This window comes from Cherax quadricarinatus, chromosome 41 (genome assembly GCF_038502225.1).
Source record: "Cherax quadricarinatus isolate ZL_2023a chromosome 41, ASM3850222v1, whole genome shotgun sequence".
Classification (NCBI taxonomy): Eukaryota; Metazoa; Arthropoda; class Malacostraca; order Decapoda; family Parastacidae; genus Cherax; species Cherax quadricarinatus.
Window position 1 is genome coordinate 2,345,224 of NC_091332.1, and position 11,421 is coordinate 2,356,644.

The 11,421-nt window shown below is 40.4% G+C and overlaps 1 protein-coding gene across 1 annotated transcript in view; it reads right to left on the reverse strand.

The window, feature by feature from the left end:
• LOC128695856 (zwei Ig domain protein zig-8) overlaps nucleotides 1–11,421 on the reverse strand; it is a 317,928-nt gene that overhangs the window by 176,617 nt on the left and 129,890 nt on the right. The window lies entirely within an intron of this gene.

Here is an 11,421-nt window from a genome sequence, read left to right on the forward strand (position 1 = left end):
GAGTTCTCTTGGATTAAACTCAAGTAACCAAGTTTCTGACCATTTCTACATCTCTTCTCAATACCGATAATTGAGTTCAACTACTACTACTACTACTGCTACTACTACTGCTACTACTACTACTACTACTACTACTACTACTACTACTACTACTACTACTACTACTACTACTACTACTACTACTACTACTAGTAATAATAATAATAGCAAGAACAACAACAATAACAACAACAACAACAACAACAACAACAACAACAATAATAATAATAATAATAATAATAATAATAATAATAATAATAATAATAGCAAGAACAACAACAATAACAACAACAATAACAACAACAACAACAACAACAACAACAACAACAACAACAACAACAACAACAACAACAACAACAACAACAACAACAACAACAACAAGAATAATAATAATAATAATAATAATAATAATAATAATAATAATAATAATAATAATAATAATAATAATAATAATAATAATAATAAATTTTAATTCCCTTTTGCTAATTTGTACTTCAGGTTTCCATTTATGTTCCCTTGTTCTATTCCCCTCATCTCAAGCATTTTTTTCCCCCTATTTAATTATCAATGCTCCTGAATATCTTGTAAGTTGTGATCATATTTCCTCTTTTTTCTTCATTCTCATAATTGGTAGGTAAAACCGATTACAGAGGCTCATAATTGGTCCTGGAACCCGGGGCTGAGAAAGTTACAGTGGTACTGAATCATCTAAGTTCGAATACTAGGCTTTCGTTTTTTTGGGTAATAATGTTTTTATGGATGAAATCGGCGGTTAATCGTGAGTGAAATGTGTAAAACGATTTTGGATATATTTTCTTACATATGTATACGAAGAATTAGACACATGTGCAATATCTGGGTATCTCTTTTGTAGACGTATCGCCATCCAGTGGCTTTATCAATACAAATTCGAGGACATAATGGGAAGACGTTAGAACTATATACATTGCCAAACTATGTAATGACTCAAACAGTGAGAATAGGATGATCCAGCTTGGCTTTATTTCAATAATTTGCAACAGTTAGTGGTACAAACTCGTTGAGTTTATTGGTACTCAAAGCGAAGTTAGATCAGTAAATATTATCTACGCATCTGTATATCAGGACAAAACTCTGTGAAAGGGCGACATTTCGTTCACCGAAAGCTTTCATTGAGCGAAACGACGTCTTATTAATAAAGTCATATTCTGTCTTAAGTATCTTCTATTAATCAGTAGTCAGTTTTCTCTCTACTTTTTTGAAAATCTAAAATTTCCTAACTTTATTGGCTGAGTCATAATAAATAGGCTTGGCTCGTGTGGTCATGTGAAGGCAACTGGACTGACCGTCGTCATCTCGCTTTGTGTACCAACTATGAAGTTCTCTTGAAGTTCGTTGTATTGTCCTCGGGTTGCTTGTACATATCCCAAAGTTATAATCGAATACTTCGACCAGTACTCCTTGCATGCCTCCATGCATGTCTCTAGACATGTCTCCAGGCATGTCTCCAGGCATGTCTCCAGGTATGTCTGCAGGTATGTCTCCAGGCATGTCTCCGGGTATGTCTCCAGGCATGTCTCCAGGTATGTCTCCAGGTATGTCTCCAGGTATGTCTCCAGGCATGTCTCCAGGTATGTCTGCAGGTATGTCTCCAGGCATGTCTCCAGGTATGTCTCCAGGCATGTCTCCAGGTATGTCTCCAGGCATGTCTCCAGGTATGTCTCCAGGTATGTCTCCAGGTATGTCTCCAGGCATGTCTCCAGGTATGTCTCCAGGTATGTCTCCATGTATGTCTCCAGGTATGTCTCCAGGTATGTCTCCAGGTATGTCTCCAGGCATGTCTCCAGGTATGTCTCCAGGTATGTCTCCAGGTATGTCTCCAGGTATGTCTCCAGGTATGTCTCCAAGCATGTCTCCAGGCATGTCTCCAGGTATGTCTCCAGGCATGTCTCCAGGTATGTCTCCAGGTATGTCTCCAGGCATGTCTCCAGGCATGTCTCCAGGTATGTCTCTAGGCATGTCTCCAGGTATGTCTCCAGGTATGTCTCCAGGTATGTCTCCAGGCATGTCTCCAGGCATGTCTCCAGGTATGTATCCAAGTATGTCTCCAGGTATGTCTCCAGGCATGTCTCCAGGCATGTCTCCATGTATGTCTACAGGCATGTCTCCAGGTATGTCTCCAGGTATGTCTAAAGGCATGTTTCCATGCATGTCTCCAGGTATGTCTCCAGGTATGTCTCCAGGAATGTCTCCAGGCATGTCTCCAGGCATGTCTCCAGGCATGTCTCCACGCAACATCCTGCAGTGCACACACATATACGCACTCACACACACAAACATAGAATGATACACTTACTCTGAAATACACACATACACATGTAATTTTTTTAACTCATCAGCCGTCTCCTACCGAGGTAGGATAAGCAAAATAAAAAAAATAGAAACACATTCACCATCACTCACTCAATCGCTGTTTTGCCAGAAGGGCGCCTTCATCACAGTTCAGACGGCCTTCCAAACTGCGACATTCTCAGCCTTCCTTCAGAGTGCAGGCACTATACTTCCCACCTCCAGGACTCAAATTCAGTGCATATATACGCAAGTACATAGACATATAAATATCTACGCCCACAGCCACACAAACGACACGTACAGACATATAAACATCTACGCCCACAGTCACACAAACGACACGTACAGACATATAAACATCTACGCCCACAGTCACACAAACGACACGTACAGACATATAAACATCTACGCCCACAGTCACACAAACGACACGTACAGACATATAAACATCTACGCCCACAGTCACACAAACGACACGTACAGACATATAAACATCTACGCCCACAGTCACACAAACGACACGTACAGACATATAAACATCTATGCCCACAGTCACACAAACGAACGCAAGCTAGGTAATTACACGCAACTCTAGGCACGCAACTTTCACATTACATCCCCAGCAAGCTAAAAGTGTACAAAATTCCTGGACAAACACAGTGTAAGGCATAAATAGCTCGTCTGTGAACTGCTGGTCGTATTTTCTGCTCGAGCAGTGCACCGTAACTTTGAAATATATGATATTAAGCCTCGCACTCGTTGCTTATTGCCATGACTGCGTGCAACTGCGACTGCAATAATGATATTTATGCTAAAGGGTAATGAAACTCTCAACAACAACAACAAGAATGATGATAGCAATAACTGCGTGCATGCACGCAGGCGCGGGTTCGTGAGCTTTTGTACGCACACAGTGACACACGTGCAGAGCAGGAACACACACACACACACACGCACACACACACACACACACACACACACACACACACACACACACACACACACACACACACACACACACTGAAACACACTGCAAAATAAAAAAAAATATATTATTGAGCTGAGCAAGGAACAATGTGAGCATAGCCCTAATCCTGTAGCTAATAATAGGTAAGGTGACACAAAAACACACATGTTAGCATGGCTTTCTAACATGTGAGCACGTCACCAACACGGCAACAACACCTGCAAGTCTCCAACGACTACTAAAATACTTATTTCCCTCAAACATAAACTTCACACCCTCACTAATACCTGCAGACGACAGCAACTACACAAACACCTGTCCCTCTCCAACACAAACTTCACACCATCACTAATACCTGCAGACGACAGCAACTACACAAACACCTGTCCCTCTCCAACACAAACTTCACACCCTCACTAACACCTGCAGACGACAGCAACTACACAAACACCTGTCCCTCTCCAACACAAACTTCATATCCTCATCAACACCTGCAGACGACTGCAACTAGGCAAACACATGTCACTCACCAACACAAACTTAGCACCCTCACCAGGAAGATTCCTGTGAGTCTACACACGGCATATCTTCCTCACCACCAATCACTTCCTCACGGTTGTATCACCACCACAAGTCACCACTCACATTGATACATCGTCACCACGCATCGGTCTGCAGATGGCGTACCTCATACACCACAAACTATAAATATAGGGAAACACTGCAGGAAATGCATACAAGCTATATTGCATATATTATGGACAGAGAGACATGCAACACAAATAAGTGGACGTTGGTATGGAGTAACTGGATAACGATGGAGTGAGAGAGTGAGGGAGGGGTGTGGGAGTGTGGGATTGTGGGAGTGTGGAAGTGTGTGGGGCGTGGTTATTAGTACGTGGGGTGGCTGTACGTTTTTATAATAGACTTCTTAAGATATTTTAATGTTAAAATCTTTTGAAGGGAGATAAGACAAAAGTAAAATGTTCTGGCAAAAACACTAGTCCTTCCTAAGTGTGCTACATGACATATACACATGAAACACCTCTTAAAGGAGAGCTTGACCATGTTCAGACAAAGCTCTTCTTGAGTGAAACGTTGTTGTAATAATCAATGACGCTGTTTCATGTGTCTTGGTTACGTGCTCGACGACTGCCAGCTGTCTTACTTCTGAGTACGTCACAAAGATTGCAGCAGCAGCAGTAGTACTAATAGTAATAGTAGTAGTAGTTGTAGCAGTAGTAGAAGTAGTAGTAGTAGTAGTAGTAGTAGTAGTAGTAGTAGTAGTAGTAGTAGTAGTAGTAGTAGTAGTAGTAGTAGTAGTAGCAGGAGTAGTAGTAGTAGTAGTAGTAGTAGTAGTAGTAGTAGTAGTAGCAGGAGTAGTAGTAGTAGTAGTAGTAGTAGTAGTAGTAGTAGTAGTAGTGGTATTAGCAGTAGTAGTAGTAGTAGCAGGAGTAGTAGTAGTAGTAGTAGTAGTAGTAGTAGTAGTAGTAGTAGTAGTAGTAGTAGTAGCAGGAGTAGTAGTAGTAGTAGTAGTAGTAGTAGTAGTAGTAGTAGTAGTAGTAGTAGTAGTAGTAGTAGTAGCAGTAGTAGTAGTGGTAACAGTAGTAGTAGTAGTAATGCTGGTACTTTTTTCAGCTCATAAGTTTCTGTTCAGTTCTGTTGTAGATTCGCCTCTTCCAAGAGGTGATTTGGCCTTGGCTCCTTGTCGTGGGAGTGTCTCAGACCAATGTCTGCCATGGGAGGAGGTACATGTAGCTCTTCATCTTCTGGGACCAGCTGTCCCCAGGCCTAGCCCCATTCCCCAGCCCCCACGGGGCTCGGAGGGAGAGCTAGGCACCTTGGGTTGCCACAAACCCCTCCCACACTGGGCTCGAAGGGTGTGGCAACTGCATAGCAGCAGACGATGTCACTATAGCACTATAGGATCCTTTTGGAGTCACACCCCAGTTTTGGGCATTAAACCCGAGAGCTGGGGAAGCTCAAGAATGCCTCTTGCTGTGTGTGTGTGTGTTGCTGCTGCTGCTGCTTCACTTGTCCGTTGCACTCTGATCACCAGAAATTTCTGCTTCCTCTGTCATTACACTATAGTTACCATTAATAAAAGGCAGAATTAAGAATTAAGTTCGATATATCTCCACATCTCTAACAGTGTAAACAATTATCATATTTAGTTAAGAATTATGTGTGAGACTTTTAACCATTCCTGGAGAAGTCAGATCTGAATTTATCTATTACACACACACACACACAGACACACACACACACACACACACACACACACACACACACACACACACATATATATATATATATATATATATATATATATATATATATATATATATATAAATATATATATACATATATATATATATATATATAAATATATATATATATAAATATAGGATGGGGTCCACCTCTGGTGTAAATTGTGGGACCCATAGCCTCGGAGAAGTGGATAAAAAGGCTTCAAGGAAGAATATTTGGATTTCTTCCTGAAGCCATTTGAATATTCCACTTCCCCTACCACCCCATCTTTTAAACTATTTTTTTTTTACCAATAGGAATATTTTATTACATAATATGGCACAGAAGATTTAAGAGATACATTGTTGATATAAAGGTGGCATATACGGTACATGTTACGTGTGTATCACCGATTATAAGGCGAAAATCTCATCCAGCTCCTCAGAGCTGGGGCGTGTGCCCAAAATGCAGCATGCATTACCCCTTTGAACAGCCGCGCTGAGCCGCTGGAACAGAAAACTAGCTGCCCTGGGATCCCTAGTTACCCTGATGAGTCTTTTTCCCAGCTCCTTAAGGAAATTAGATGCACTCTTTCCCCATGAGCCAAGGGTCTCTGAGCCTATGGGAACAAACATATAATGATGGGCAAGTTCTCCATATTTTCTAGACTTTTGGGACTCCCTAAAGCTGGCAGCTGCCCCTCCTTCCTCCCTGGTGTATTGGAGATAGGTATCAGCCAAGGTAGATGCACATGTATAGTCCCACACCACTTGCTTCCCATCTGTCCAGGCTTGAAGGGTGATACCATCTGGACGCTTCTGGCTGCCATCAGATCTGCATAGTTGGGGTGGCTCCCTTACTGCTGGGCATCCAGCTGTTGTGAGGCTCCTCTTGATAATGTTATTAACCTCCTCATGTCTTGCAATCTTTCCCTCGGATTTACGGCACACAAGACCATGGTACCCGAATCGGTCTGCTGCTTCACTGCCACAAATACACCTGTGTTCGGCGAGAATAAATATATATATATATATATATATATATATATATATATATATATATATATATATATATATATATATATATATATATATATATATATATATATATATATGCAATAAGATCACAGTAAACAGGTGATTTTACACACGGTCAAACTGGTAAAAATCTCGAACTAAGATTAAAACAACATAAATATAGCATTAGAACTGGACAAGATTCCAATGCTCTATTTATTCATGTAAGAGATTTTAACCATCCAATTGATTTTCAAAAAGTTGAGAAAGCTGTATCAAGCAAGTCCATGGTCGACAGGAATATAATTGAATCTTGTTTCATAAAAAGCAGTTTTGACAATAATATGAATATTTCCTTTGGTTTACATAAATTAGATCCATTTATAATTGATAGAATTTGGGAAGAATTTAATAATACATTGGACAAATAATAAATTTTAAAATTCTTAATTCTTGGGTAGAATAGTTTGTTGGTGGGTTGTGTGAAGGATCTGTCTAGTTGAGCCAGCGGGCCTGCTGCAGTGTTCCCTTTCTTATGAGTCGCGCATCAGGTGTTGCTTTGTTGTGGGATGTGATAGTGAGGTGTGGGCTAGACCCTTTATATGCCTTCCTTTGATGCATTACTTTCATTGTTCCTTGAAAATGTGAGTAGTCACGAAAGCGCGTGGAATTTCTCTATTCTTTCACAGTGGTTGTTTTGCATATACATATATATATATATATATATATATATATATATATATATATATATATATATATATATATATATATATATATATATATATATATATATGTACATATATATATATATATATATATATATATATATATATATATATATATATATATATATATATATATATATATATATATATATATCATTTATGAGTTATGTCTTTATTTTTTCATATCCATGCGAAAACTAAATTAAAAGAGGAGATATTTTAAAAACATTCGAAGAGTGTTTTGGTTTGGTAAGTTCAGTGTGGTCTTAGTAAGGTCAAAGGTGAGTATAATAAGGTCAGCACTTGAAGGGTGGGTAAGTGTGGGGGTTGTGTGTGGGAGAATATTTTGTTTTTTTAAAGTGGGGTATGGGAATGTGGGTGTATGAGTGTGTGGGTTAGTTCGAGCCCCAGACAAAGCAAGTTATATAGACAAATCTCTTTGTATCTACTGACCTGCTCACCTAGAAGTAAATAGGTACCTGACTGTATGGTGGGAGGGGCTGGGTTTGATTGGTGTCGTGGGTAGTGGTCGTTTTGATAAGGACCTGCCTTGTATAGGCCAGTAGGCCTTCTGCAGTGTTCCTCCACTCTTATGTTCTTGGTGGTGGTAGTGAACCTTAACTATGGCTGACCCTTGAAGTGACCCCAGATAGAATGACTTTTACCCCGAAAATTCGTATTAGCAAAACAATATTTAAGTTCCTTCTGACCTAAGATATGTTTGGTAAGATTAAGCTTTGGTTTACAGAAGCAACATCTACAACAAGCTTTAACTGGGACTACGTTTCGCTGAAGGTTGATAAAGGTAAATCCTGAGCGAAACGTTGTTTAAGTAAAACCTTGTTCAGCATATTATTCATTTTCAGCTAAGATTGAAACTAGTTACATTATATTAATTTAAACAGAGGCTCCTGCGTTAATTTTTGGTAAAAATTTAAAAAAAGCTTATGTATCATGGTAACTCGCAACAATATGTAAGAGAATATTTTTAGAAAATACAAATTTGAGACCAGGAGATGTGGTTCAACTTTATTTTGACCAATTCTGCCTCTAAAAACAGTTGAAATATACACTGAGAAATATAAATCGATCGATTTATATATACTATGAGATACACACCTAATGGTGTATATACACTGAGAGAAATACACTAAGAAATGTATACCTCTTGATGAATATATCGTTGAACTTATATTTTAGGTTAATTTGTATCCCCCTCCACAACCCAGGTTAATATGTATCCCCCTCCACAACCCAGGTTAATGTGTATCCCGCTCCACAACCCAGGTTAATGTGTATCCCCCTCCACACCCCAGGTTAATGTGTATCCCCCTCCACACCCCAGGTTAATGTGTATCCCCCTCCACAACCCAGGTTAATGTGTATTCCCCTCCACAACCCAGGTTAATGTGTATCCCCCTCCACAACCCAGGTTAATGTGTATCCCCCTCCACAACCCAGGTTAATGTGTATCCCCCTCCACAACCCAGGTTAATGTGTATCCCCCTCCACAACCCAGGATAATGTGTATCCCCCTCCACAACCCAAGTTAATGTGTATCCCCCTCCACAACCCAAGTTAATGTGTATCCCCCTCCACAACCCAGGTTAATGTGTATCCCCCTCCACAACCCAGGTTAATGTGTATCCCCCTCCACAACCCAGGTTAATGTGTATCCCGCTCCACAACCCAGGTTAATGTGTATCCCCCTCCACAACCCAGGTTAATGTGTATCCCCCTCCACAACCCAGGTTAATGTGTATCCCGCTCCACAACCCAGGTTAATGTGTATCCCCCTCCACACCCCAGGTTAATGTGTATCCCCCTCCACAACCCAGGTTAATGTGTATTCCCCTCCACAACCCAGGTTAATGTGTATCCCCCTCCACAACCCAGGTTAATGTGTATTCCCCTCCACAACCCAGGATAATGTGTATCCCCCTCCACAACCCAGGTTAATGTGTATTCCCCTCCACAACCCAGGATAATGTGTATCCCCCTCCACAACCCAAGTTAATGTGTATCCCCCTCCACAACCCAAGTTAATGTGTATCCCCCTCCACAACCCAGGTTAATGTGTATCCCCCTCCACAACCCAGGTTAATGTGTATCCCCCTCCACAACCCAGGTTAATGTGTATCCCGCTCCACAACCCAGGTTAATGTGTATCCCCCTCCACAACCCAGGTTAATGTGTATCCCCCTCCACAACCCAGGTTAATGTGTATCCCCCTCCACAACCCAGGTTAATGTGTATCCCCCTCCACAACCCAGGTTAATGTGTATCCCGCTCCACAACCCAGGTTAAAGTGTATCCCCCTCCACAACCCAGGTTAATGTGTATCCCCCTCCACAACCCAGGTTAATGTGTATCCCGCTCCACAACCCAGGTTAATGTGTATCCCCCTCCACAACCCAGGTTAATGTGTATCCCGCTCCACAACCCAGGTTAAAGTGTATCCCCCTCCACAACGCAGGTTAATGTGTATCCCCCTCCACAACCCAGGTTAATGTGTATCCCGCTCCACAACCCAGGTTAAAGTGTATCCCCCTCCACAACCCAGGTTAATGGGATTACATAATAAATCTGACTTCGTTGCACATAAAATGCTCAGATATGCAAAGTTATGCAACTGTTCCTTTTCACAACTAACATCCTTTTTCTTTCTCTCTCTCTCTCTCTCTCTCTCTCTCTCTCTCTCTCTCTCTCTCTCTCTCTCTCTCTCTCTCTCTCTCTCTCTCTCTCTCTGTCTCTCTCTCTCTCTCTCTCATCCTCCCTTCATTTTTTTTCTTCCCTGTTCTCTCTCTCTCAGTGCTTGACCTTATTAGTTATTCCCAATATACTTATCTCATAGTCGGATACCAGAATACTTTACACAGTGGCATTATAACAGCAAATTCTCAAGAGGGAGAACACCTGGAGCAGAGATCTGCTCTTGTGAATACAAACACTGATAACGGGACACCTAGAGCAGAGTTCTGCTCATGTAACTGCATATATATATATATATATATATATATATATATATATATATATATATATATATATATATATATATATATATATATATATATATATATATATATATATATAATATAGAGAGCACATACTGAGAGAAGCTGTCCAGTGCTCCTAATCCATTAGCACACGAGGGGAAAATAAGCATCATAAGCCTGAGTACGAAGAGTCATTCATTAAGAGTAGAGAGTCATTCATCATTCACAGAGACTCATTCATCATTCACAGAGACTCATTCATCATTCACAGAGACTCATTCATCATTCACAGAGACTCATCCCTGACATAATAACAAGATGTGAGGAACAGGTGCCGCTAACCACTGGTACAACAAATTGCCATTCCATGACTCTCTCTCTAGCTAACAATTTGAAATAGTAATTGAAATATAATTTAACCAGAACTGCGTAAGTACATGGATGCAATTGGGAAAGCAAACTTGGTTTTAAAAGCTAGCAAAATGTGGCATAGACAAGCTTGCTGCTATATTAGATAGTGATTTTATATACAGTAGCATAACCCAAGCCTTTCGTTTTTTGTGTATATGCGTTTTCTGTAAACCTTATTATATATTTTGTGTAAGTTTTTAGAAACGCAGCCTTACATAACTTAACCAAATTTAGGGCAGACTGCAGTAATGAATGTCTGCTCTCGATTTCTGCGTATGGACTAACGCAATTGAGTTTTACAGTCAACGCAGGGATTTTTCAGAATATATATTTCCGACTTTTGCGTTAGAATTAAGATTTTTAAATTTACTGAGCGTTTTTCGAGTGGTGGGATAATACTTGTAGTGGTTAAGACTTCTGTTGCTACTAAGACTTCTGTTGTTACTAGGACGTCTGTTGTTGCTATGACTTCTCTTAATGTTAGGACTTCTGCTGCTGCTAAGACTTCTCTGTTGTTACAAGGACATCTGTTGTTGCTAGGACTTCTGTTGTTACTAGGACGTCTGTTGCTGCTATGACTTCTCTCGAGGATAGGACTTCTGCCGAGGCTAGGATTTCTGTTGTTGCTACAAATCCTACAACTGAGAGAAAGTTCATGAGCGGGAGGCGAAACTTTGACAGTGAAA